At 37.8% G+C, this 27000-nt stretch overlaps 1 protein-coding gene across 7 annotated transcripts in view; it reads right to left on the reverse strand.

The window, feature by feature from the left end:
* LOC140224062 (uncharacterized) overlaps positions 1-27000 on the reverse strand; it is a 526468-nt gene that overhangs the window by 192467 nt on the left and 307001 nt on the right. The window lies entirely within an intron of this gene.

A 27000-nucleotide genomic window follows, 5' to 3' on the forward strand; every position in this document is an offset into this window, starting at 1 on the left:
AGACATACATACATGTGTGTGTGTGTGTGTGTGTAGACATGTGTGTGTATGCATGCGAGTAGTATGCTTAACTCTCTTTATATCTCCCCCAACTGTCCTAGTAATAGTAATACTAATAACCCTGATAATATGACAGATGACTCAGATGATACCTTCATTACTAAGAAAGATAAGATCACTCTCAAAAACGTAAAACCAGAAGAAGTGTTTGATCGTCACCTTCCCCCTGATAATCTATTAAAAATTACTCGTTTCCATAATGAGAAATCAATGCCAGAAAATAGTAACCAGTCAATCAGTTTAGACAAAGAAAAAGAATACGAATTTTCACTATTACTTGGCAATGTAAATAATAATCCTCTTTCTCACGACATTCTTAAAAATATTATTGTTAATCGTAAATTATCTGGATGTATCCTCACTGAACCAAATGTTAATAAGGCTAAAGTCGACAATCTATTCTCAAGTCTAGACTTATGGGTTAGTGCCAACACAACAAGACATCTTATCGGATCCACTAAGAACTGGGAAGCCGGACCTTTCTATATTTCTTATGAATGGCAAGACATAACCATAATTGGCATCTATCTGTCGCCTAATGATAACAATGTTGACCTCAAAAAAGCTCTTTTCATACTTGAAAGCAAAATTAAAAATTTAAAAAATCCTTTCATAATTCTAGGGGATTTTAATGGACGATCTCCTGCTTGGGGCGATCTGAAGTATAACACCAGAGGACATATCATAGAAGATTGGATATTTGAGAATGAGCTAATTATCCATAACAATCATGAGAAATTTACGCCCACTTTTATTAATTCTAGGGGCTACGAATCAATCCCTGATCTAGTAATCTCCAGCTTTGATTTAACTGACAGGATAAAGATCGAAGTTCTTGATTCTTATGTTTTGTCGGACCATAGATGTCTTGTTGTCAATATTCTATCTAATACCTCTAATGATCACACTTACAAAACACCTAATTTCGAGAAACTGGGATGGTTTATCAAAAAAGATAAACTTCCGAATTTTGTAAAATCTGTTAAAGAACTAACGACCAAATATGCTGCTAATTGTGAACTTTCCCCCACTTTATGTGAAAAAATAATCTCCGAAGCCTCAGATATCAATTTTGTAAAAAAATCAACTGCTATTCCACATACACCTCTATATTGGTGGACTAAAGATATAGGTAATATCAGAAAAAATTGTCAAAAACTCAGACGAAAAATTATGCAACTAAGAAGGAAACAACTACTTACCCCTATTGGATAAACTAAATGAACTCGAAACGTTAAAAAAAGAACTCACTGCTAAAATTAGAGAGTCAAAAAAGAAAAAATATACCGAGTTACTAAATGATCTTGATAATGATATCTGGGGTAAGGGATTCAAAATTTTCAGACGTCGCTTAAAAAACCCTAAAATACACGACGAGTGTACTCTCTCAGAGGAAGAATTGCTCAGTGAAATTTCCAAATTATTTCCAGATCATGGAGAAGTAATATGGAGTGAAACCAAAAACAACAACAACGATATTCCTGAGATATCATACGATGAAATGAGATTATCAATGAAAAAACTTAAAAACGGGAAATTTTACCTCTTATTACCAAACTATTCATTGACACAAATCTAAAGAAATTTACGTCCATGTGTAATATCCTCTTGAAAGAAGGCACTTTTCCTGACAGCTGGAAAGAGGCGAAACTAATACTATTTCCTAAGATAAAACCTGGAAACCCCCAAAAAAGCTATAGACCCATATGTCTTATTAATACCCTCGCTAAGATTTTCGAACGAATTATAGCGACTAGATTAGAAAATTCATTTAATTTCGATATAAGACAACACGGGTTTAGGAAAAATAAATCAACCTTAACTGCCATGGAAGCTGTAACAAGACTATATGAATATCATCTTAGAAAACCAATTAGTAAAAGAGGTATATTTTGTTTAGTGTCATTAGATATTAAGAATGCTTTCAATAGCATAAATTGGATAGATTTTATTACCACCCTGTATAACAGAAATATCCCTCCTTACCTAATTAAGATCTTGAAATCATACTTATCTGATAGATACTTAGTTTTCCCTAACTTTAAGATAAAATTAAATTCTGGCGGTGCGCAGGGAAGTATTTTAGGACCCCTTATCTTTTTGATAATATTTGACGATATAGTTAGACTTAGACTAAATAAGGGCACAGAGAAAAATGTCTATGCGGATGACACACTACTTGCATTCGAAGTTGAAGATAAAAAGACCCTTATTAAAGAAACTGAAATCACAACAAAAAAATTAGAAAAGAAACTGAAAATTAAAGACCTCAGCATGGAAGAAAGTAAGACAGAAGCGTTAATTTTAAGTAGCAAAAAAGAAGACTCAATAGCTAAGATAAAAATAGATGAAACCGAGATTGTCACAGGAGAGGTCCTAAAATATTTAGGAGTTTTCATAACGAAAAACTTTAATTTTAATAAGCACCTCGAATTAACTTGTAAAAAATTGAATAATACTGCGAATCATTATAGACATATTTTACCTAATACTTTTGGCCCATCTTTTTATAAACGTAAAATTATATTCTATTCTTTATTATCAATAATATTTTATGGTATCACTATATGGATAACAGCTCTACAGTGGAAAAAGACAATAAATATGTTAGAATCATCAATCCGTCCTCTTAAGAGAACCCTCATCTGCGGATATAAGTCAGTCTCTAATTTTGCCCAGGATGTCATCTCAGGTGTCCCTCCCATTGAACTTCTCACCGAATTAAAACTAAGAATTGCGAGAAAAGAAAATAGATTGGAAGTAGAGCTTAACATCAGAGAAAAATGGAAGACAAAATGGAATAATGAACTAGGAAATAAATGGATAAAAACTTTAATAACTGATCTGGATGCCTGGCTTGACAGATCTCATGGATGTCCAGACTTCCATATAACTCAATTTCTATCGGGCCATGGTAACCGGTACCATCCGGTACCATCCTTTGGTAACTATCTTGAGAAGAGAAAACTAATACCTACTCCATTATGTTCCTGCGGTGAAATAGACACGCCTGAACATACTTTTTTCCATTGTACGCTTATTAAGGACAAATTAACCAAACTAGGTAATGAATTAAGAATCAATGTAAATAAAAATAATTTAGTAGACACTATGCTTAGTAATAAGGATAATTGGCATAAAGGTTACATTTATATTAAAGATATTCTAGAAATAAAAAATAAATACTTTAAAGAACTAACAAATAATATACATGTAAATAATTCACCAATCCCCGATGTAATATCAGCAGACGGTCCCGGGGTCTATCCTCCCGGACCTTCCTAAACGAAATTAGATTGTAGTTTTCCTGTACTCTCTTACTTTAGAAATTATATCATTATATTTGACCTATCATAATATTAATTTTTTTCTAACCAGGGCGATAGTTATATCACCAGATACTTCCGTCCCTTTCGATATTAATGCAAATAATTTTATTAACTTCATGTAAACGTTACAATATGTACACAAACTCATTATGTCCTTGTATTTACAAATATCTGAATAAAGTTAGAAGGGGAATGTCCCGGATAATTTAAAAAAAAAAAAAAAAAAAATCCTTACTATTAAAAAAAATGGAGTGAGACTCAGCACAAGCGCGAGTAAGAACGGGCCCTCACTTCGCCGGACCGAGGAGTCACTCCGACGGAGAATTGGCCGGACGGATTGTGTGTGCCGTACAGAGAAATCACTCCGACGCCGGACGGAATCGCGGGAGTCGCAAATTTAGGGGTTCGCAGTTAGAGGATGGTGGAAAAGGGTTAATTGTGGAAATAATTTTTGAAACCATGAAAAATAAAAATAATGAAACCATTGGGATGTAATTTTATCGATTTCGAAGGTTAAAAATTCTCTACCTTCTTCGAGATTGAACCCGGGACCTACCTAACAATATCCGAAGACCCTACCGATTGAGCTATAGGAAACGATGCTCTCAAGAGACGAAAAACCGGTATTTAACGTCGATTTGAACGGGCCACTAGGATACTTTCAATCTGCCTGGGTTTGTCCATGTATTTATTTTACTTTTTACTTTACTATATTTTTTAAACTTTATTTTATCGTTTTACTTTGTTAGTATATTTCCTTTCTGACTCTATTTTTTTCTTCACTGTATTTTATTTTTTCAAGCACTTCATTTTTTTTCTTTAATTATTTACTTCTTATTCCTTTACTTTATTTCATATTTCCTTTAATTTCTTTTAATACTTCATCATAATTTTTTGACTTCAGTTTGCTCTTTAAATTTATTCTATTCTTTAGCTTCATTTACTTGTTTCTCTTGTTTTATTTTTTTCTTCATCTCATTTTTTTTTCTTCATTTCCTTGCTCCCTCTACTTTTTTACTTCAATTGAGTCTTTAACTTCATTTTATCATACTCGTATATTTAATTCCTCTAAAGTCTCTGTTAGTCCATTATTTCTACTATATTCTATTATTTCCACTATTCTATTATTTTTTCTTTTTTTTCTCTTTAAATTGTTCATTTTTATTCTGGGAGTGGTAGGCCTAAAGGGGAGAAGAGACAGTATATAGCGCTAGTGTGTGTGAGAGAGAGAGAGAGGTGCGCGTGACTTAAGGTCCTCCTGAAACTCCGGTGCGGAGTGCTTTGCGCACTCATGCGACCCATCTCAGCATCTGTGCACTGAATCTCACTCCCCTATTTATATCATTCTCACTCCGGATTTTCCGTCGGACGAAATCAACGATTTTTAACAGTGTATTGTAGTGTGAGGTAAATTGCACAATGCACATATCACTTTCACTTAGAACCGAAGACGAAGCATGCACATATTTGCGTTATTATTCAATTATACCGAAACGCAGTAGGGTGAAAATGCCGACTTGAGTGCAAAAGTTTTTAGCCAAATTGTGCAGAAAAATACGAATTAAATTACAGTGCTGTACGGTGATTATTATTCAATATGGCAACGCTGTAAAAGTAAAAGTATTGCATGTTGCCCCTTCAATCTGCGGGTTATGCAACGGTGTATTCTTAAAGATGGCGGTTACAACGTTGCCGGAAGGTGCACTTAAATAAATGATTTAATTTAGGGTGACATTTTGCAACATCGCATTTTACAGTGTTGCCAGATGGTTCGAGAAATTAGTTAATTTTTCGATACAATGTTGTCAGATTGTGCAAAAAATTCGGATTTTCGGACTTGTAAAAATTTTCGATTTCAAAAGACCGTCTCCTACAGTATGGGTCTGGTATCGGAGACTGGAGAGTAGGGTCTGATTCGGGAAATTAAAAAAATTTCGGAAAATTACCCTCCTCCGATCCGGAGCGGACCGATGCGATTCTTTTCCATTATCGAAGATCGGAAAACTGTACGGACCGAATTTTGATACGACTTTTAGTTTTCGAGAAAATCCAACTTTTACCCAAGTCGCATAGACCATATCCTCCAGGATGAGTCTGGTATCAGTGACTGCAGAGTAGCGTCTGATCCGGGAATTTCAATTTTTAGTGGTGTGCGCTTGGAGATGTGGATCCGAACCTTGTGTTTTGGAATAAGCAACTGGGATTGTATATTGCAATTTCAGTTTGATGAATCGAAAACTTGTAAAATTTTCGGGATCAATACACCATAGCCTCCGGGATGGGGCTGGTATCGGTGACTGGAGAGGAGGGTCTGATTCGGGATATTAAAAAATTTTCTAAGTCCTACGCTGGAAAATATTTTCGGAAAATTACCCACCTCCAATCCACCTCAGCCCGATACGATTCTTTTACACTATCGGAGATCGGAAAACTGTTTAGACCGAATTTTGATACGACTTTTCGTTTTCGAGAAAATGCTCATTTTGGACGCGAATCCAAGTGTACCGTCGAGTTCCGTAAACTCGTGTGAAGCGGTGTGGAGATAATCAGAGGATTTTATGACTTATGATTCACTCCACTAGGCTTCCAAGAAGTTTAATTTTCATACGAGAAGCCACGAGATTGAATGGTGTGATGACTATGAGAAATCAAAAATGCTCAAATTTTGGACGCAAATCGCCAGGTTAAGTGTCGAGTTGCAAAAAGACTCATAAAAGGTCCTGACTACTTGCGCAGCATTGCGCATTACGGTGAATATGAAGAAGCTGATGATAGGGACAGGAAGGAATGCAGTTGAAAAAAAAGTTTAAGACTAAAAATGTCGGATGGCAGATTTATTCAACAGGGAATGATTATAGGACGGAGAAGATAACGAAAGTGAATTCAGTTAATGACATGGCTCGAAGGCTCTTACTTTTATTATTCGTTAGGGTTAAAGCACAGAGAGCGAACAAGGGGAGAGCGAGGTGCGCACGCACACATGTATATTACCAACATAAGAGAGAGAAATAATACTAGAGGTGGTATAAGATTATGTACCAACTTAACATACCCCCCTTAAGCTAATACCAAAAGAAGCACTGATTTGAGATGTCCTTAATTTGAATGAACATCTGATGATGATTCAATGCAAGAGCGCATAAAAGTACTATAGAATAGATTTAAGTCATACCTTGAAACGGGTGCCGTTTCCTTGGAATGTGAACAATCTGGACTGTTTTAGACTGGACCTTATCCTTGATGAAGTGATATTTGATGTCAATGTGCTTAAGGCGTTTGGGTTGCTCAATAGATGTACTCATTCTTACAGCAGAATTATTATCTTCAAAAATGGGAACAATGAATTTTGGATGGTTAATTATCTTGGCATCTAAGAACATGTTTCTCATCCAGCATGCTTCGCTTACACAATTTCCTAGGGCTACATACTCTGCTTCTGTTGACGAGGTTGCAACACAGTTTTGCTTTTTAGATGACCATGCAACAGCACAATTAAAGACATTAAAGCAATATCCCCCTGTAGATTTTCTATCGATTTTGTCCCCTGCCCAATCGGAGTCTGAATACCCCTCGATTGGAGGCGAATTTGGTTTCCTTCTATAAACTAACTTCAAATCAAGAGTGTGTTTGACATATTGTAGAACTCTAAATAAGCACTGAAGCAAATCAGCACTTGCACAAGATTGGTACCTGCTTAGTATACAAATACTATTGCATAAGTCCGGCCTTGTGCCGAGCATTGGGTACATGAGAGATCCAATTAATTGCCTACATTTCGTTTCTATGTCTGAGGATTCAGGTTTCTGTCTCATTAAAAATGAATGATCAAAGTTTTTATCCATTGGAGTTGTAACTCCTCTGCAATTTGACATGCCGAATTTTCCTAGAACATTTTCAAGGTAAGTTTTCTGACTTAAAGATAAAGAGCCAGACTTAGCATCTTTCAAAATGTTAATTCCAAGATAGTAAGAGATCTGACCCAAGTCTTTCATTTTGAATTGTTTCGCAATTTCCCTTTTAAAATTAGCAATTTCAGTGCCAGCGACAATAATGTCGTCGACAAATACAACTACATATAAGTGATTATTTCCTTCTACCTTGTAGTAAAGACAGCAATCATAAGGTGAGCGGGTGAAGGATTGAGCTAACATATAACTATCAAATTTTTTGTACCAACAATTAGACGAAATGATTAAGCCATAAATGGGCTTGTTTAGTTTGATAACCTTACCAGGATCAATGGGTTCGCAATTATCAGGTAGTTTAAGGTAAATCTGCAGAAAGGCACTATTTATGTCCATTTGATGCACTTGCCATGAATAATGCACACTTGCCGCGAGAATCATTCGAACAGTTGTGAGTTTCGCCAAATGGGCATAGGTCTCTAGACCAAAAGGGTCTTGCTGAAATCCGCGGGCAACTAAGCGGGCCTTGAACTGAGTTATTTCGCCTGAAGGGCCACGTTTAATTTTAAAGACCCACTTGCTGTCAATTTCGCACTTTTTAAGAGGCTTATCAACGACAGACCATGTTTGGTTTTCCCTAAGGGAATCTAATTCACGATTCATAGCCTCTTTCCGCTCACTAGCATATTTAGAACTCAAGGCGTCATTAAGAGATTTCGGCTCGTCATCATCAGTAATGCACAACATACTGAGCTGATAATCAGCAAACTTTGCGGGGAGATGCAACACATTTTTCGGACGTAGATTCGCTGGTCTGTTTTCGGGGACTGCTTCATCGTCAGCGACGTTGTTGTCTGGTTGAATTTCTGGAGGATCGTCTTGATTCATCAAGGGTTGGTTTTCAGGAATTTCATGAGGTGGATAAGGTTGTGCAGCTATAACAGGATCATTGTTTTCAGATATGTCTTCATCTGCAGAGGGAGACTCAAATTCTTCTTGGGTGGGAGGAACAAAATTTTCTGGGACTGAGATGAAATCTCGTACAATTTTCACGGTATCTTTATCCTCGAAGTACACTCTATAACCTTTTGATGTTTCAGAGTAGCCCATGAAAAGACCTTGGCAACTTTTGACATCTAACTTAAGTCGTTTTTCTTTTGGAATATGAGTCCATATCTTGGAACCAAATGTAGTTACAAGTGAACTAATGTTGTAACAATTTTCATGCCAAAGCTCATAGGGGGTCTTTCCTGGAATTGAAGAGTTACCGGTTCTGTTTATGATGTAAACAGCTGTGTTTGCAGCTTCCGCCCAAAACTTCTTGTGTAGCTTCTTCTCAGCTAACATGGTTCTAGTAGCTTCGATAATGGTTCTGTTCTCAAGTTCCGCCTTCCCATTTTGTTCTGGATTATATGCACAGGTTTTCTGATAAATGACGCCATTTTCAGAAAGAAGTTTTTGCAATTTTTGGTTGTCAAATTCTTTTCCATTATCAGTACGAAATTTCTTGATTGTTTTGTTACGTTGAGTTTGGCACAGCTTCAAGAAGGATAAAATATTTTCATAAGATTCAGCTTTAGATTTTAGGAAGTAAGCAAATCTAGGGGAGACCGGGGTTATGTTGGCCACGGGGCTATGATAACCATCGTGAGAATTTTGTAGAGGAAAACGTAAATTTGATGTTTTGATGAGAAAAAAGGTTGGCAGAGATGTAGACTAACAATTTAAAATATCAACATCGATGGTGTCCCCCTCTGTTATGCTCTGTACTGTAACATTCTTGCTTACCTTCGAAAATAGCCCGAAAACGCGATTTTTTTAATTTTAAATTTTGTTTGCTGTGGCGAGTGTTTATTTTGTATCTTATTAATCTTTGTTTCTATTTGAAGTAGACCCCATTCCTTTGATTTTAGTGTATGGATTTATGGCTTTTGACTCCTTGTTTCTTAGTTGGATGACTTTGATTTGAGGTAATCTCAATCGGGGCTATGTGGACCATTTTTCTGGGGCTATGTTGACCTACTAAGAAAACATACATTTTAAATTTTTTTTTTGCGTAAGGTTTCAAATCCATTTTCTTTGAGTTTAAAACGATCCTATTTAGTGGAGAAGTAGATCTTCTTATTGTTTTTTAAGTTGCTTTTCACGCCAACTCACTTATTAAATTTGATACTGTTCTTTAAAATTTTTTTTTTTTTTTTTTTTTTTTTTAAATTTTCAGCTCCAAAGGTATTGAGTTTTACAAACATTACGAAAGATAAGTGTAAGGGCATAATACTAAGCTTTTTTATGTGCAATTACAATCAACTGAACAAGGTTAACATAGCTTCCTTACAGGTGGCTCACTTAGCCCCGGGGGTGGCCAACATAGCCCCAAGCAGGGGCTATGTTGACCAAAATGGATTTTCTTTTAAAAACGCATGAAACTCACAAAATTAAAGTATTTTGTCCAATGTTTTCAGTTGATTTTAATTTTACACTGTATGCTCAAGGATTAGAGCATTAAAGAAATGGCATTCTATTCTTCTGTTTCTTCAGACACAAGTTTTCAAAAAATCTGGTCAACATAGCCCCGGTCTCCCCTATACTTAGAAAAGTCGTCTGTTAATAAAAGTAAATATCTGGCTCCGCCCAGGGAGTTAACTTCCATAGGACCACTGAGGTCAGCATGAATAATTTCACAAGTAGAAGCTGTTTTAGTTTCACTTGGTGGGAAGGGCTTTCTTTGATGTTTGCCCTCAATGCAGGCTTCACAAAAGGTTTCACTTTCAAGCCACTTTATTCCCTTGGTATTGAGTATTTCTTTGACATGCACAAAATTTTGGTGAGCCAATTTACAGTGCCATACAGCAAATGATTCGCACTTGGAATTGTTCTTTGAATTTGTAGGATTTAGACGTGCATTTAAACAGTTAGCTGATTTCTTAGGTGTTCTGAAATTCTAGGTGTTCTGAAATTCATTCGAAACAAATTGCCTTCCCGAAGGGCCCAGGCACAGGGTTTGTTAGAGTTCTTACATACAAATTTCGCACTAGTGGCATCTGATACCAGGTAGAACCCTTTATCCAATGCTTTGGTTTGTGAAAAAAGGTTGGCATGAAGTTTAGGAACATACAGGACATTTTGCAAATCTACATTAACGGAACTTGTGCCATTGAAGGATTTAACTGATACAGTACCTTGACCCAAAGATGATAGTTTCGATCCATCAGCAATAGTTATTTCTTTAGCTGTATCAAAGGGAGAGTAAGAACTAAAATACTCACTATCTTTACAGAAATGGTCTGATGCTCCACTATCGAGATACCAATTTTGGTCAGATATGTTGCGATTACATGCCATCATGGCCACGGATTTCTCCTCCTCGCTTTTAGACTTTCTTTGGTCTTGATGTTTATTCTTGCGGAACCAGCAATGTTTGGCTATATGGCCAATGCGATTGCAAACATGACATCTAGGTCTCCCCTTTCGAGGGGGTTCCTGTGACTTATCCCGCACACTACCACAGACTTCAGAACTACTGTCACTTTCATATGACTCGCTAGATTTGAACTTTTCACAATAACGGCGGCGTGATGTTGATTTACCCTTTTTGGCCTTTTGCCAACGTTTACGGCAACTGTAACACTGTGCTTCTTCGTTTAAGTTACTTTTTGAAAGTAACGCTGTTACCTCTTCTGTCGACTTCAATCGATCTTCTTCAATTTGTAGACGGGCAGTTAAATTATCTAGATTTTGTTCAGCAGTGGGCACTGACTCCCATGCTGAAAAAAAATGCTTGAAAGATTCTGGGAGAGACATTAAAATCTTTGCTACAATTATTTTCTCCGGGATAACCTCTTCCCTAAGTCGCAGTTCGGAGGCTATATTTTGCATCTTGGTTATGAAATCGGTGACGGAGCCATCAAAAGAAGCACTGAAAAATTGTTGTTGCAATAGATGAACACTTACGTTGGACTGACGTTCATAGATGGCTATCAACTTCGACCACATTCCATGAGCGGTTTCGCAGGACAGAACATGCGAAAGAGGACCCTCCTTCATTCTCGTTACCAGGACTTCTTGGGCCTTAGCATCTTTCAAATTGAATGCCTTTAACTCCTTCAGTGCAGCTGCTGCTCTCACTTCAGACGCTGATACAGCTTCAGCATCGCCTTCTCCGGTTTTGATAACTGCTGGAACTACCGGTGCTTTCAAGACTCCTGTTGTTATATCCCATAGGTCTTTGGCCGCCAGGACGACTTTAACGGAGAATTTCCACGTTTTCCAGTTCGTCTCGTCTAGTTTAAGCAAACGCTCAACTTTCACTTGGGACTCCATGATCAAGTTTCGAATAATAAAACTGGGTAGGCACAAGGTTTACGGTCGCGACAACACGTGCACGGTTTAATAGAGACTGGTCGATTACGTTTCACGTTTCACTGACGGCTGATCACGGTATTAATTTCTATCGCGAACGCGACTGGGCTCCATAACCTGTCGGATGGCAGATTTATTCAACAGGGAATGATTAGGACGGAGAAGATAACGAAAGTGAATTCAGTTAATGACATGGCTCGAAGGCTCTTACTTTTATTAATCGTTAGGGTTAAAGCACAGAGAGCGAACAAGGGGAGAGAGGTGCGCACGCACACATGTATATTACCAACATAAGAGAGAGAAATAATACTAGAGGTGGTATTAGATTATGTACCAACTTAACAAAAAACGAAGCTATTTTTGCGTCAACGGCTCTGGACGAGTATTATGAAAAGATCAGGGTCAAGATCAATAAAGAGTCATTCGATTTTCACATGAACGGATCCGGGTGGGTGCTGAAGAAGATACAGGGTATGGAGCTACGTGTCAACCGCTATTACGCTTTACATCGAGGAGGAACGTCCGTTGAGGTGCCATTTTCAACGAAACATGCTGTCAATGTAAATAACGGTGAATTAAACGATTGTTTCCTGTACGCAAGGCAATACTTGAAAAGGGTGTTACGATCCCGCCCGGCAAAATTACGTTGTGGCAACGTTGCCAAAACGTTGCAATTTCGCCATTTACGTATTCGGGCAACGTTGTGGTAACGTTGCCACAACGTGTAATTTTGTCAGCTTGCATGAACGTAATTGGCAATGTGTCTGCAATGTGTTTTAGCAACATAATGGGAATGTTGCAAAAATACGTTTTAGCAACATAATGGGAATGTTGCAAAAATACGGTGAAAAAATTTCGGTGATTTATTTTAGGAGTACTCTGCATTTTTACTCCTAGAATTCAATGTGGACCGCAGAGGAGCGTTTCTTAGGCACCCGAAATTCACTTTAAGTCCGATAGTAGCCGCGCTCCGCCCGGGTTCCCAAGCGGGCTCCCATCGAAGTACTAACTACGCCCGACGTTGCTGAACTTCAGTGATCGCCCGTGTGTCGCTGCCACTCAGCTACGGACGCTCGCGTGATAGAGTTTGGTTATTTAGCATTAATAAACACCCCTAGATCTGGTTCAATGATAGAAAGCAATGATATCCTTGCATTTCTGTGCATAATTCTACAACGAAGGATACTGAACATAATATTAGGAAGATCAAGTTTTTAAAAAAAAGGAGTATGAAAAAAAAATTAAAAAAGAATTGAATAAATATATTAATTTTATATAAATAAAATTATTATTATTATTTTAATTATTTATTTAATTATATTATAATTATTTATTATTATAATTATTTGGTATTTTTATTTTGTATTAAATTATTTTCTAATTATTTATATTTATTTTTTTTATTTTATTTTTTATTTTTAAATTATTTTTTTATTTTTTTAAATTTTATCTTCATTTGTATATTTTTATTGTTAATTTTTTATTTTTTTGAATTATCTATCAATTAATTTTTGTTTATTTTTGTATATACATATACATATTTTTGCGACATTGTATGAGGGCGCATCCCCTTATATTGATTGGAGAAAATCATCTGTTGAGAAACAACAGAAAGGAGAACACCTGAAACAGTGGAAAAGTGTCCCCTCCGATTTGCAGCACAGCATCTGCTTGACCTCATATCTGAGTTCTACGACCAAAATTACACAGGGATTGATACCTCACATGACACTATATGCGCATTTTAAAAAACCGAAATCCCAGAGGCCTTATTATGGCCGCCATTTTGAAATTTAGGCATTTTGGGGGTCGTTCCGGGGTCGGACCATGGTAAACTTTTGGTATGTTCTTCAGGAGGACCTACTGATGACGTTTACATAGGAAAAGTTTGTTCAGCAATTTGTTCCGGGTCAAATCGTGTTTCTCCCTGACTAATAATGTTTAACAACGTTGTCACAATATATCTAAGAAATATTTATTGAAACGTTTTTTAATAATGTTCCAGAAACATTTCTAAAAACGTTTTGAAAATATTGTCTAAAATATAATGTCAGGCAACATTGCTGAAACATTGCTTAAACGTTGCTGCTTTACCTTTACAAAGCAATATCATCAAAAATGTTGCCTTGCAACGTTGCGGCAACGTACACATTGCTCCCTTGCCGGGCGGGGATACCTAAAAGGCTCAAGGAATTTGAAATTGACCCATACAAAGAAACTTATATCTACTGATATCTTGAGTGGTCACTATGTGATTCTGATTGGGTAACAGATGAAAACGATATTATAGAAAGAGCACGACAGGCTTCCTATTTCCATTATTTGAAAACTGTACCATTTGTTGGAATACCAAAAGCAAAACTCTATGACTGCCTCATCCACTGAATCAGAGTATTTGGCGCTTTTTGAAGCTGTCAGGGAAGCTCTATGGTTGAAATCGTTTCTGAGTAGTATTAATATGACTGCAATAACTCCCATTTTAATTTATGAAGACAGCACCGGTTGTATAAGTATTGCAAAGAATCCAAGTAGCCACAATAGATCAAAACACATGCATGTAAAGTATCATTTTTCTAGAGGACAGGTAGAAAAAGGGCTAATAAATGTGAAATATGTTCCAACAGGTGATCAGCTAGCCGATTTACTAACCAAACCGTTGTCCACCACAAAATTCAAGAATTTAAGACCAGGGCCGGATCTTCAAAATTAGCAAAATTAGAAATTAGCAATTCAAAATTCAAGTGGACTCGTTAAAAATTCAAGTGGACTCGTCAAAATTCAATATCCTTCAGCGCTCTCTAAGTTTTTTCTTTGATCTCCTCCATCGAGTTGAAACGGATCCTTTTCATCGGAAACGTAAGCTAAGGAAACAGACAAAAGTCGCAGGGAGCTAAATCTGGACTTTAGGAGGATGCGGTATGTAGGATGCTGTGTTTCGCTAAAACTGTGGCCGGAGCATTATCATGATGGAACATCCAGTCACCGCTTGCCCGCAATTATTCAGGACGTATTCACCTGATAGAACGGCCCACAAACGTTGTAAAGTTTCCCTGGTCAGTTTCTTCTATAATCGTTGTACCGCGAGGAATATATTCATGATGTCCAGGGTGCAATCCATTTTGAGGACTGTGCTTTTGTCTCAAGGTCGTATCCGTACACTCATTTGAAGTAAAATTTAATGAATCTTCACCCTCGGTCATTTTACGAAAAAATAGAAGGAAACGCGAGCATGGCACTTGACACGCATATTTTGATCAGTTATCTTTCTAATGTCAGCTCGCGAAGGCTATCGAAGTTCTGTTGTGTAAGTGTAATGTAGAGGAGGATAAAGTCCAGGCCATTATCTGCATTAAAATCTGAAATGATAAAAAATTATCGATATTTTCCGGAGAGACCTCCCCAAGTAGGTAGCATTTTTCAACGTAAAAATTGATATAATGTTTCAATTTATAGGTATAAAGTTGTTAAAAAATATTGCAATAATATAGCTATAAAGTAGCAATTCTCAGTTAACATTTGGACGATTTTTCCCGATTTCGTCAGGTCAGATCGATAAAAAAAATCCATACTTAATAGCAATGTCATTGCTATTTGTGGCGGTGCCAAATGGTTTTAGGAAAATTGAGGAATTTATCAGTCTACCCTAATTTTTACAACGTTGCAGAATCCATTCGAAAATCCGATCTTGCCGGAATTGACAGGAAATTCATGATTCAATCATCCAGCACCCTTTAAATTCTCCTGTCCGAGGCGGGATTAGAACGCGCAACCTTCGGATTACTGCCGTGCGCCGCCTTTACCGTTTGAGCTAGCCAGGCTACCTGTCGGGTGCCTCACTTTTCACACATTATATAGCTCCGACATGAAACGAAACCCTTACCGGCGCACTTGCATGAAATAAAAAATTCAAAGAATTAAAAGTAACAAAAACAGAAACGAAATAAAAGGAGGAAAGAAAGGCATGAAAGAAGTAAAATTATTGGAATCCAAAATGGATTGCACCCTGGACATCATGAATATATTCCTCGCGGTACAACGATTATAGAAGAAACTGACCAGGGAAACTTTACAACGTTTGTGGGCCGTTCTATCAGGTGAATACGTCCTGAATAATTGCGGGCAAGCGGTGACTGGATGTTCCATCATGATAATGCTCCGGCCACAGTTTTAGCGAAACACAGCATCCTACATACCGCATCCTCCTAAAGTCCAGATTTAGCTCCCTGCGACTTTTGTCTGTTTCCTTAGCTTACGTTTCCGATGAAAAGGATCCGTTTCAACTCGATGGAGGAGATCAAAGAAAAAACTTAGAGAGCGCTGAAGGATATTGAATTTTGACGAGTCCACTTGAATTTTTAACGAGTCCACTTGAATTTTGAATTGCTAATTTCTAATTTTGCTAATTTTGAAGATCCGGCCCTGGTCTTAAATTCTTGAATTTTGTGGTGGACAACGGTTTGGTTAGTAAATCGGCTAGCTGATCACCTGTTGGAACATATTTCACATTTATTAGCCCTTTTTCTACCTGTCCTCTAGAAAAATGATACTTTACATGCATGTGTTTTGATCTATTGTGGCTACTTGGATTCTTTGCAATACTTATACAACCGGTGCTGTCTTCATAAATTAAAATGGGAGTTATTGCAGTCATATTAATACTACTCAGAAACGATTTCAACCATAGAGCTTCCCTGACAGCTTCAAAAAGCGCCAAATACTCTGATTCAGTGGATGAGGCAGTCATAGAGTTTTGCTTTTGGTATTCCAACAAATGGTACAGTTTTCAAATAATGGAAATAGGAAGCCTGTCGTGCTCTTTCTATAATATCGTTTTCATCTGTTACCCAATCAGAATCACATAGTGACCACTCAAGATATCAGTAGATATAAGTTTCTTTGTATGGGTCAATTTCAAATTCCTTGAGCCTTTTAGGTATCGTAACACCCTTTTCAAGTATTGCCTTGCGTACAGGAAACAATCGTTTAATTCACCGTTATTTACATTGACAGCATGTTTCGTTGAAAATGGCACCTCAACGGACGTTCCTCCTCGATGTAAAGCGTAATAGCGGTTGACACGCAGCTCCATACCCCCCTGGTAAAAATAAGCCATAAAGGCGATAGAGAAATCTTATGGCCGTCTGTTGGATTTTCTATAGCTTTTGTAGCTGGCGATAGGATTTTCTTATCGCCCTTATGGCCGGCGATAAAAAGCTCTATCGCCACGAATGGCCGGCGATAGAAGGCTCAATCGCCGGCTATAGCCACGAATGGCCGGCGATGGAACGTTCAACCGCCGGCTATAGCCACGAATGGCCGGCGATAGAACGTTCAATCGCCGGTTATAGCCACGAATGGCCAGCGATAGAACGTTCAATCGCCGGCTATAGCCACGTATGGCTGGCGAGAGAAAGTTCTACAGCCGGCGATAGAAAGTTCTACAGCCGGCGATAGAAAGTTCTACAGCCAGCGATAGCCACGAATGGCCGCGATAGAACGTTCTGCAGCCGGCGTTAGCCGTGAATAGTCAGCGATAGGACATTCAATAGCTGGCCACTTGTGGATAACGGCAATAACCATCCGCTGCCAAAACAGCCATCTGTAGCCGGCAACAGAATGTTCAGTATCCGGCGATTGGAAATACGCGTGTGCACGAGGGGCAATTAAAAAAGTAATTTTTTTCGAAAATCATCATAAGCGCCAGTGAATCTATCCTGGTTTCTTTTCTAAAAATATTTTTCTTCAATTTTTTCTCAATAATTCTTACTTTTCCAAAATTTGATTTGATTTTGATTTTTTTTTATTTGAATCGGCCATATACACTGTTAAAAATCGTTGATTCCGTCCAACGGAAAATCCGGATTGAGAATGAACAGGGGAGTGAGATTCAGCGCATAGGTGCTGAGATGTGTCGCATGAGTGCGCAAAGTACTCCGCACCGGAGCTTCAGTTGGGCCCTAAGTCACGCGCACCTAGGCTATCTCTCTCTCTCGCACTAGCGCTATATACTGTCTCTTCTTCCCTTTAGGCCTACCAATCCAATGATGAAAATGAAAAATTTAAAGTTTAAATAAGTAAAATAATAGAATAGAATAGTGGAAATAATATAGTAGCAGAAATAATAGAATTACAGAGACAACAGAAGAGAAATCAAATAAAGTAAATTAAATATATGATAAAATGAAGTCAAAGACTAAATTGAAGTAAAAAATTAGAGGGAGCAAGGAGATGAAGGAAAAAAAATGAGGGGAAGAAAAAATAAAGTATAAGGGAAGAAACTAAATGAGGTTAAAGAATAGAATGAATTTAAAAAGTAAACATGATGAAGTATTAAAATAAATTACAGTAAAAAATAAAACAAAATAAGGGAATAAGAAGTAAATAATTTAAGAAAAAAAATGAAGTACTTAAAAAAATAAAAAAGAGTGAAGAAAAAAATAGAGTCAGCAAGGAAATAAATCAAGTAAAACGATAAAATAAATTTAAAAAATATAGTAAAGTAAAAAGTAAAATAAATACACGGACAAATCCAAGCAGATTGAAAATATCCTAGTTTCCCGTTCAAATCGACGTTAAATATCGGTCCTGTATCTTCTTCAACACCCACCAGGATCCGTTCATGTGAAAATCGAATGACTCTTTATTGATCTTGACCCTGATCTTTTCATAATACTCGTCCAGATCCGTTGACGCAAAAATAGCTTCGTTTTTAGTCTTAAAATTTTTTTTTTCAACTGCATTCCTTCCTGTCCCTATCATCAGCTTGTTCATGTTCACCGTAATGCGCAATGCTACGCAAGTAGTCAGGACCTTTTATGAGTCTTTTTGCAACTCGACACTTAACCTGGCGATGCGCGTCCAAAATTTGAGCATTTTTGATTTCTCATAGTCATCACACCATTCAATCTCGTGGCTTCTCGTATGAAAATTAAACTTCTTGGAAGCCTAGTGGAGTGAATCATAAGTCATAAAATCCTAAGGAAATATGAGAAAAATCATTCTCACGATTTTGGGGCTTCAAAACATGGTTTTTTATCCATCTCTACATGGATCTTCGCATCACCCTTTTTGTCTTTACTAGGGTTATGATCCGCTTCTGTGGTTTCCTTTATCTCAAGTTCTTCATGAAGTTCTGATTTTGACTCACAATCAAATGCATCAGTTCCCTCTTGAGTTCTCAGTTCTGATTTTGACGGGGACCGTAAAGCAATGTACCTACTGAAGCTTTTCAATACCGTTCTTCGCAACTGGAGGGTTCCCGCTTTGAAATTCATCGTCTTTTAGGCTTGATAAAATTTTTTGAGGCTTCCGGTGGTCTCATTGCATTCATATTTGAAAAGTAGCGGGTGTGTTGCCGTCAAAAATCGTGTAGGACGCATCGTTTTCCAGATATCGAGCAAAAACCATCGATTATTGATATTTTACCTTTATATCTGACGTAAAGTATCGAAATCATCGATCATCAACATTCTCATATGAAGTTGTGGTAAGTACCTAATCGAAATCATCGAGTATTGTTTCCATTTAAAATGGACCACTTAAAACAAAACCAAATGCATTCCCATTTAAAATGGACCACTAGACATGGTACGAATTTAAGCATTCTGATACGTGTTTCTTAACCATAACTTCACGGAGAACACGATTCACGCAACTAAATTACTGAAACCAACTCCTAACGAAGATATTAACCCTGGTAAAAATAAGCCATAAAGGCGATAGAGAAATCTTATGGCCGGCTGTAGGATTTTCTATAGCTTTTATAGCTGGCGATAGGATTTTCTTGTCGCCCTTATGGCCGGCGATAAGAAGCTCTATCGCCACGAATGGCCGGCGATAGAAGGCTCAATCGCCGGCTATAGCCACGAATGGCCGGCGATGGAACGTTCAACCGCCGGCTATAGCCACGAATGGCCGGCGATAGAACGTTCAATCGCCGGTTATAGCCACGAATGGCCAGCGATAGAACGTTCAATCGCCGGCTATAGCCACGTATGGCTGGCGAGAGAAAGTTCTACAGCCGGCGATAGAAAGTTCTACAGCCAGCGACAGCCACGAATGGCCGCGATAGAACGTTCTGCAGCCGGCGTTAGCCGTGAATAGTCAGCGATAGGACATTCAATAGCTGGCCACTTGTGGATAACGGCAATAACCATCCGCTGCCAAAACAGCCATCTGTAGCCGGCAACAGAATGTTCAGTATCCGGCGATTGGAAATACGCGTGTGCACGAGGGGCAATTAAAAAAGTAATTTTTTTCGAAAATCATCATAAGCGCCAGTGAATCTATCCTGGTTTCTTTTCTAAAAATATTTTTCTTCAATTTTTTCTCAATAATTCTTACTTTTCCAAAATTTGATTTGATTTTGATTTTTTTTTATTTGAATCGGCCATATACACTGTTAAAAATCGTTGATTCCGTCCAACGGAAAATCCGGATTGAGAATGAACAGGGGAGTGAGATTCAGCGCATAGGTGCTGAGATGTGTCGCATGAGTGCGCAAAGCACTCCGCACCGGAGCTTCAGTTGGGCCCTAAGTCACGCGCACCTAGGCTATCTCTCTCTCGCACTAGCGCTATATACTGTCTCTTCTTCCCTTTAGGCCTACCAATCCAACGATGAAAATGAAAAATTTAAAGAGAAAAAATAAAAATAAGTAATAAGTAAATAATAGAATAGAATAGTGGAAATAATAGAGTAGCAGAAATAATAGAATTACAGAGACAACAGAAGAGAAATCAAATAAAGTAAATTAAATATATGATAAAATGAAGTCAAAGACTAAATTGAAGTAAAAAATTAGAGGGAGCAAGGAGATGAAGTAAAAAAATGAGGTGAAGAAAAAATAAAGTATAAGGGAAGAAACTAAATGAGGTTAAAGAATAGAATGAATTTAAAAAGTAAACATGATGAAGTATTAAAATAAATTACAGTAAAAAATAAAACAAAATAAGGGAATAAGAAGTAAATAATTTAAGAAAAAAAATTAAGTACTTGAAAAAATAAAACAAAATAAGGGAATAAGAAGTAAATAATTTAAGAAAAAAAATGAAGTACTTGAAAAAATAAAATAGAGTGAAGAAAAAAATAGAGTCAGCAAGGAAATAAATCAAGTAAAACGATAAAATAAATTTAAAAAATATAGTAAAGTAAAAAGTAAAATAAATACACGGACAAATCCAGGCAGATTGAAAATATCCTAGTTTCCCGTTCCAATCGACGTTAAATATCGGTTTTGCGTCACATAAAGGCAGCATCTGGTATAGCTTAATGGTTAGGGTCTTCGGTTTGTGTTAGGCAGGTCCCGGGTTCAATCCCTAAGGTAGGTAAAAATTTCTAATCTTCAAAATCGGGTAAATTACATCCCAGTAGTTTCATTATTCTTATTTTTCATGGTTTCAAAATTTATTTCCACAATTAACCCTTTTCCACCATCCCCTAGCTGCGAACCCCTAAATTTTCTATAGCCGGCGATTGAGAATTCCTACAGCCAGCCATAGGAATTCTCAATCGCCGGCTATAGAAAATTCCTATCGCCAAAAGGCCATGTTTCAATTTACCATAGGATTTTTCCTATGACCGGGCTATAGGTAATTTGTATGGCTTATTTTTACCAGGGAAAGTTTTCATTTAACATTGGTTACGGGGAATTTGAACTGCTCGAAACTCAAAGCTCTACGACAATCAAATCGAGCACTACAACGCTTTCAGCAAGCTTCTCAATCGAGCAATAAGTATTCATTTCCCATCATGTGTTGTTCAAATTGTAAACAATTTGCTATAGCTATGATCCAAAGTGTCAAGATTTTTATATCGCAAAAACTGTTGTGATAACGTTTAGCGTGTGATGTGAATCACGCGGAGCATTGAGCTTTCATGAGCGGGTAGTTTAAATTTACACAGCAAGAATCATATTTCGGTAATTTTCGGTGTGCGCATCATGGTTCACGTAAAATTTTGGCTAAGAAACTCGTCTGGTGGTCCATTACGATAAATATTCGCAATCATCAACTGACTAGATTTTCCATTTAATGTTACGGTGAAGAATCGAAATAATTGACCATCGATGTATTCCTATTAAAAACTATGGTAATGAATCGAAATAATTGAATACTGATGTATTCCTATTTAAAACTAGAGTACCTTTATAGCGAGAGTATGGACAGATCGCCTCATGGAGGGTTTTGGGCCCAAAAGTGTAGCCACCCTTCTAACCAACTTCTAACGCCTGAAATTTCACTGCCAGTCTGTAGATTCCAATTCTAACCAATATGGCCAAGAATGTACATAAACGAGCGTTCTTCCGCAAAAAATGAGTAAATTTATGCAAAAGTAAGTCAAATATATGCTTTATAAACGATGATTCGTAACAATAGTATTAGTAAAACGCCCTGGATGATTGAAATTCGTAGGTTGGCTGCATTTTTGGGCCCTAACTTCATTCGCTTAGGCATCGGTGAAGGCCTGATGGATTTTCGGAGTTTCACATCTGTCTATTCTCTCGCTATACACAGGTACTCTATTTAAAACGATGGTAAATTATCGAGTGTGAAGTAATTTGGACCCGAATATCGATCTTTTACCCAACCTTAAATGTTAGATCGAACGGTCCATCGCAGGTTACAACACGTCCCTGAAAGCAATACGGTGGATCCCATAAGATTATTATTGATTGATTGATTTTATGCTTCCTAACTGTTTTGGAGGCTTCCCATTGATCTCATTGAATTTATAATCGAAATGTAACGGATTGGTTTCGTCAAAAAATCGTCTAGGACGCACCGTTCTCGAGATATCGAGCAAAAATAATTGACACTCCTATTCAACACGCTATTCCATGTGGTGTTTGGGTGTCGCAGAGCGTCAGAGTGCGTTGTAGGAGAGACCATTCATGTTATGTTATTACAAACACTACCGCATAACCAATACAAATTTCACTTGTACAGTACCAAATATCGAGCGAACTCCAATTGTCCATAATGGATTAATTGATTTTAGGCTTGCTAATTGGATGTATTCCTATCAAACGAAACTAAGAGCTAATTTGAGTTCCTTTTGAGGAATTTAGAATCCGGGATAGCGCGTTCTGTCAAACGGACCTAAACGCTATGGAAAAGCATTGCGAGTGCAGGACGGAATAAGCCGGACGCCGGATTCCGCTGCCAATCCAAGCCCCTGTACCTTCCTCACCCTATAACGCTTAGGTCCGTTTGATAGAAATACGTCCAATTGTTATGAAGGCTTCCCGGTGGTCTCATTGCATTCATAATTGAGGGGTAGCGGATGGCAAATAAGCCTTCGGTGCATTTGGTGCCGTCAAAATTCGTCAAAGACGCACCGTTTTCGAGATATCGAGCAATAACCATCGATTATTTATTGATTTTCCATTTAAATCTATGGTAAAGTATCAAAATCATCAACCAACAACATTCTCATATAAAGTTGTGGTAAATAATCGAAATCATCAACTTTCGTTACAAAAACCAATGTCATACTGTCAAGTATCACCGGTAATTCAATCAGTAGCAATTATGTTGCATAACCTACAAGTTGAAGGGTAAAATAAACCATTCCATAACCTGCAGATTGAAGGGGCTACATGCAATACCTCGTATTATTAGAATTGTATAACCCGCATATTGAAGGAGTAACATTACTCTGCCATTTCGTTGAACAATTTTTACAACGTTGCCTTATAGTACAATATCCGCCATACAGCATTGTAATTTAATTCGTTTTTTTTTTTATGTAAAAAAAAAATCATCACTTCAAAGGAGCATTTTCTATGACCCCGGGCTATCCGCAATGAAATTTTACGTTTTTCTGATTCCCTTGATCTGTAGAAACTAAAACCAGACATCCCATCGTTGTGCGATCCACGAACAGACGGCTAGTTCACGATGAACTTTGAACTCTGGACGGAGCGAGGACCGCAATTTACGAAGGCCACGAAGAAAACCGCGTATACACATAAGATAGGTATGAGTCATGAATGTGTTTTTACCATCAGGCATACAACCGGTTAATAGTAAAAGTCAAGAATCCATTTATTCAAACAAGCATAAAAACTCGTATATACATATAGGATACGCATGCGACTTAGGTAAAAGTTGGATTTTCTCGAAAACGAAAAGTCGTATCAAAATTCGGTCTGAACAGTTTTCCGATCTTCGATAGTGTAAAAGAATCGTATCGGGCTGGGGTGGATTGGAGGAGGGTAATTTTCCGAAAATATTTTCCAGCGTAGGACTTAGAAAATTTTTTAATATCCCGAATCAGACCCTCCTCTCCAGTCACCGATTCCAGCCCCATCCTGGAGGCTATGGTCTATTGATCCCGAAAATTTTACAAGTTTTCGATTCATCAAACTGAAATTGCAATATACAATCCCAGTTGCTTATTCCAAAACACAAGGTTCAGATCCACATCTCCAAGCGCACACCACTAAAAATTGAAATTCCCGGATCAGACGCTACTCTGCAGTCACTGATACCAGTCCCATCCTGGAGGATATGGTCTATGCGACTTGGGTAAAAGTTGGATTTTCTCGAAAACTAAAAGTCGTATCAAAATTCGGTCCGTACAGTTTTCCGATCTTCGATAATGGAACAAAATCGCATCGGTCCGCTCCGGATCGGAGGAGGGTAATTTTCCGAAATTTTTTTAATTTCCCGAATCAGACCCTACTCTCCAGTCTCCGATACCAGGCCCATACTGGAGGATATGGTCTATTGATCCCGAAGATTTTACAAGTCCATAAATCCGAATATTTTGCACAATCTGACAACATTGTATCGAAAAATTAACTAACTTCTCGAACCATCTAGCAACACTGTAAAATGCGATGTTGCAAAATGTCACCCATAATTAAATCATTTATTTAAGTTCACCGTCCGGCAACGTTGTAACCGCCATCTTTAAGAATACACCATTGCATAACCCGCAGATTGAAGGGGCTTCATTACACTATTGCATAACCCGCATATTGTAGGGGCAACATGCAATACTTTTACTTTTACAGCGTTGCCATATTGAATAATAATCGCCGCGCAACACTGTAATTTAATTCGTATTTTTCTGCGCAATTTGGCTAAAATCTTTTGCGCTCAAGTCGGCATTTTCACCCTACTAAACGCGTCTATCTAAATTTTGCAAGATAGGTTCAAGATGGCGGCTGAATATGGACCGGTCCGTTGTTGGGCGAGAAGCGTTCCGAATACCGTAAAGCCGTAACGTGATTGGCTAGTAAAGACCAGTCACGTGACGTCCTTACCAGTTTGCGAAGAAGGCCGCGATATTCCAATTTTAGCTACATGTAAGGACCGGGAACGATATTGAAGTTGGAACACGTTTCAACTTAATTGCAACAAGTTCCAACAATGAAAGCTCCTTCGGGGGAAAGAGTAGGTAACTTGCACGTCAATCTAACAGTTGCTAGAATTCAACGATTTTGTTGCAAGTTGTTGCAACCTCTGCTTCTTGGTCAAGGGGGGTGGCGGCAACGTTACCGGCAATACTGACGCGGCTATATTTTTTAAAAAAAAACCTTGTCACACAATTTTTAAAATATTGCCAAATAATACTGAGATAGAAATATTCGTGTTATATTTTTTACAAGGTTGACAAAACATTCTCTGTTTTGCGATAAGTTAACGGTAGTAGGCGATGTGGTCATGTGTGGTCAGTATGGTCATGTGCAACGGATGCCAGATGAAAGGTTGCCTAAGAAGGTTCTGGATTGGGTCCCCCCTGGCAGAAAGCGTGGAGGACGCCCTGCCAAATCGTGGATTGAGGGAATAAGACAGGAAATGAGGAGATACGATCTGCCGGAGGAGCTCTGGCAGGATCGCTATCAGTGTTGCTTGGGTGTCGCAGAGCGCACAGAAGCGCTATACGAGCGACTTGTTAGTTAGAACAAAACATTGCTGAACAATATTTGTTGCGATGTTTATTAAAAACATTGAGAAAACATTGATCAACAATGTTTTTGCTAATATTTTGTAGCAATATTGTATTCACATATTTTTCTTATATTACATGACAATGTAAACAGACAATATTTTATAAATATTCCAAGACATATGGCGACTACTTTTTTAGGAACCTAACTGGCAATTCATGCGAAAATCGAAATACAGTGGCTGTGTGTGAAATATGTGCTTATTATGTTTTTTCAGTTATTTTACTTCAGTCATTGATTCTGACTTAAAAATTGACTATAATTTTTCATTTGGATAGTTAAAAATTGTTGTAAAACCAATTTAAGCCTTGTGAAAATAATTTTGTTTAAACAAAAACGTACGTACCTATGTGTTTTAAATGACAGTCAGGAGGCGAAAGAGTGAACAACCTGGCGTCAAGCATTTTCAAAATGAAAGCGTGCATCAAATGAAAGTGTCTCAAATGGGGTCTTGGCACGAAATGTGAAAAGTGTAACTATATTGTCACTCTTCACATTGCGCGCCATGGCCGCATTTGGGAAGCTTCAATTTGGATGTTCCATCTAGTTGCCAGAGATTTTTTCTCGTAACATTGCCGGCCAACATTTTTTAGTAACTTTTCCGGCTTTATGCGGTTAACATTGCAGAGCAACGTGATCATAATATTCTGGGAACATTTTGCAAGCAAAATTGCAGGGCAATATTCTGTCAATGTTTGGGGCAATATTGACTCGGGTAGCAAATATAATATTGTGTCAACGAAGTAGCAACGTTGACGTTTGACGTTGCCGCCACTCAACGCCGTTGCCGTGGCAATGTTGTGACAACGTTGTTTGCCGGGCGGGTTGTCTGCTGAGGGATACTCTCCGTTTCCTATGACTTGCAAAAAGTTGGCAGATTCTTCGGCAAAGTTCTCATATTTTAGGTCAATCTTATTCTATAGAATCAACGTGACCAGTGGGACAGAAATTGTTATTATGTTGGACCAATGTCTGACGGAACGTGAACGGCTGACCGCAGGCAAAATAAACACATCCCAACAAGTTGAAGTGTATGCAAAATGAAAGTTCAAAAATAAAGAATTTACGAAAAATGGACTACGAAAATGATGAATGATGATGGATGGATATACGAAAAATAAATGACAATAATAACAGCCTACTGCTGGAAAGTGCAGTTGGTGATAACCGATAAAAGTTGGCAATGATCCCCCTCCCATCATCAAAAACCAAATCAAAGCGCCGCCATTTTTGGGCCCTAAGTCCTCCATGGGCTCAGTGTCCATACTCTGCTTGTGAAGGTACTCTAGTAGAGACGTATTCGGCTAAAAGAAACAACGGTTTTTGGTGAGACCAAAAATTAACCAAAAACTGGACTCTTCATGGTTTCGTTGTTGGTCACAGGAAT

Source organism: Bemisia tabaci, chromosome 2, assembly GCF_918797505.1.
Source record: "Bemisia tabaci chromosome 2, PGI_BMITA_v3".
Classification (NCBI taxonomy): domain Eukaryota; kingdom Metazoa; phylum Arthropoda; class Insecta; order Hemiptera; family Aleyrodidae; genus Bemisia; species Bemisia tabaci.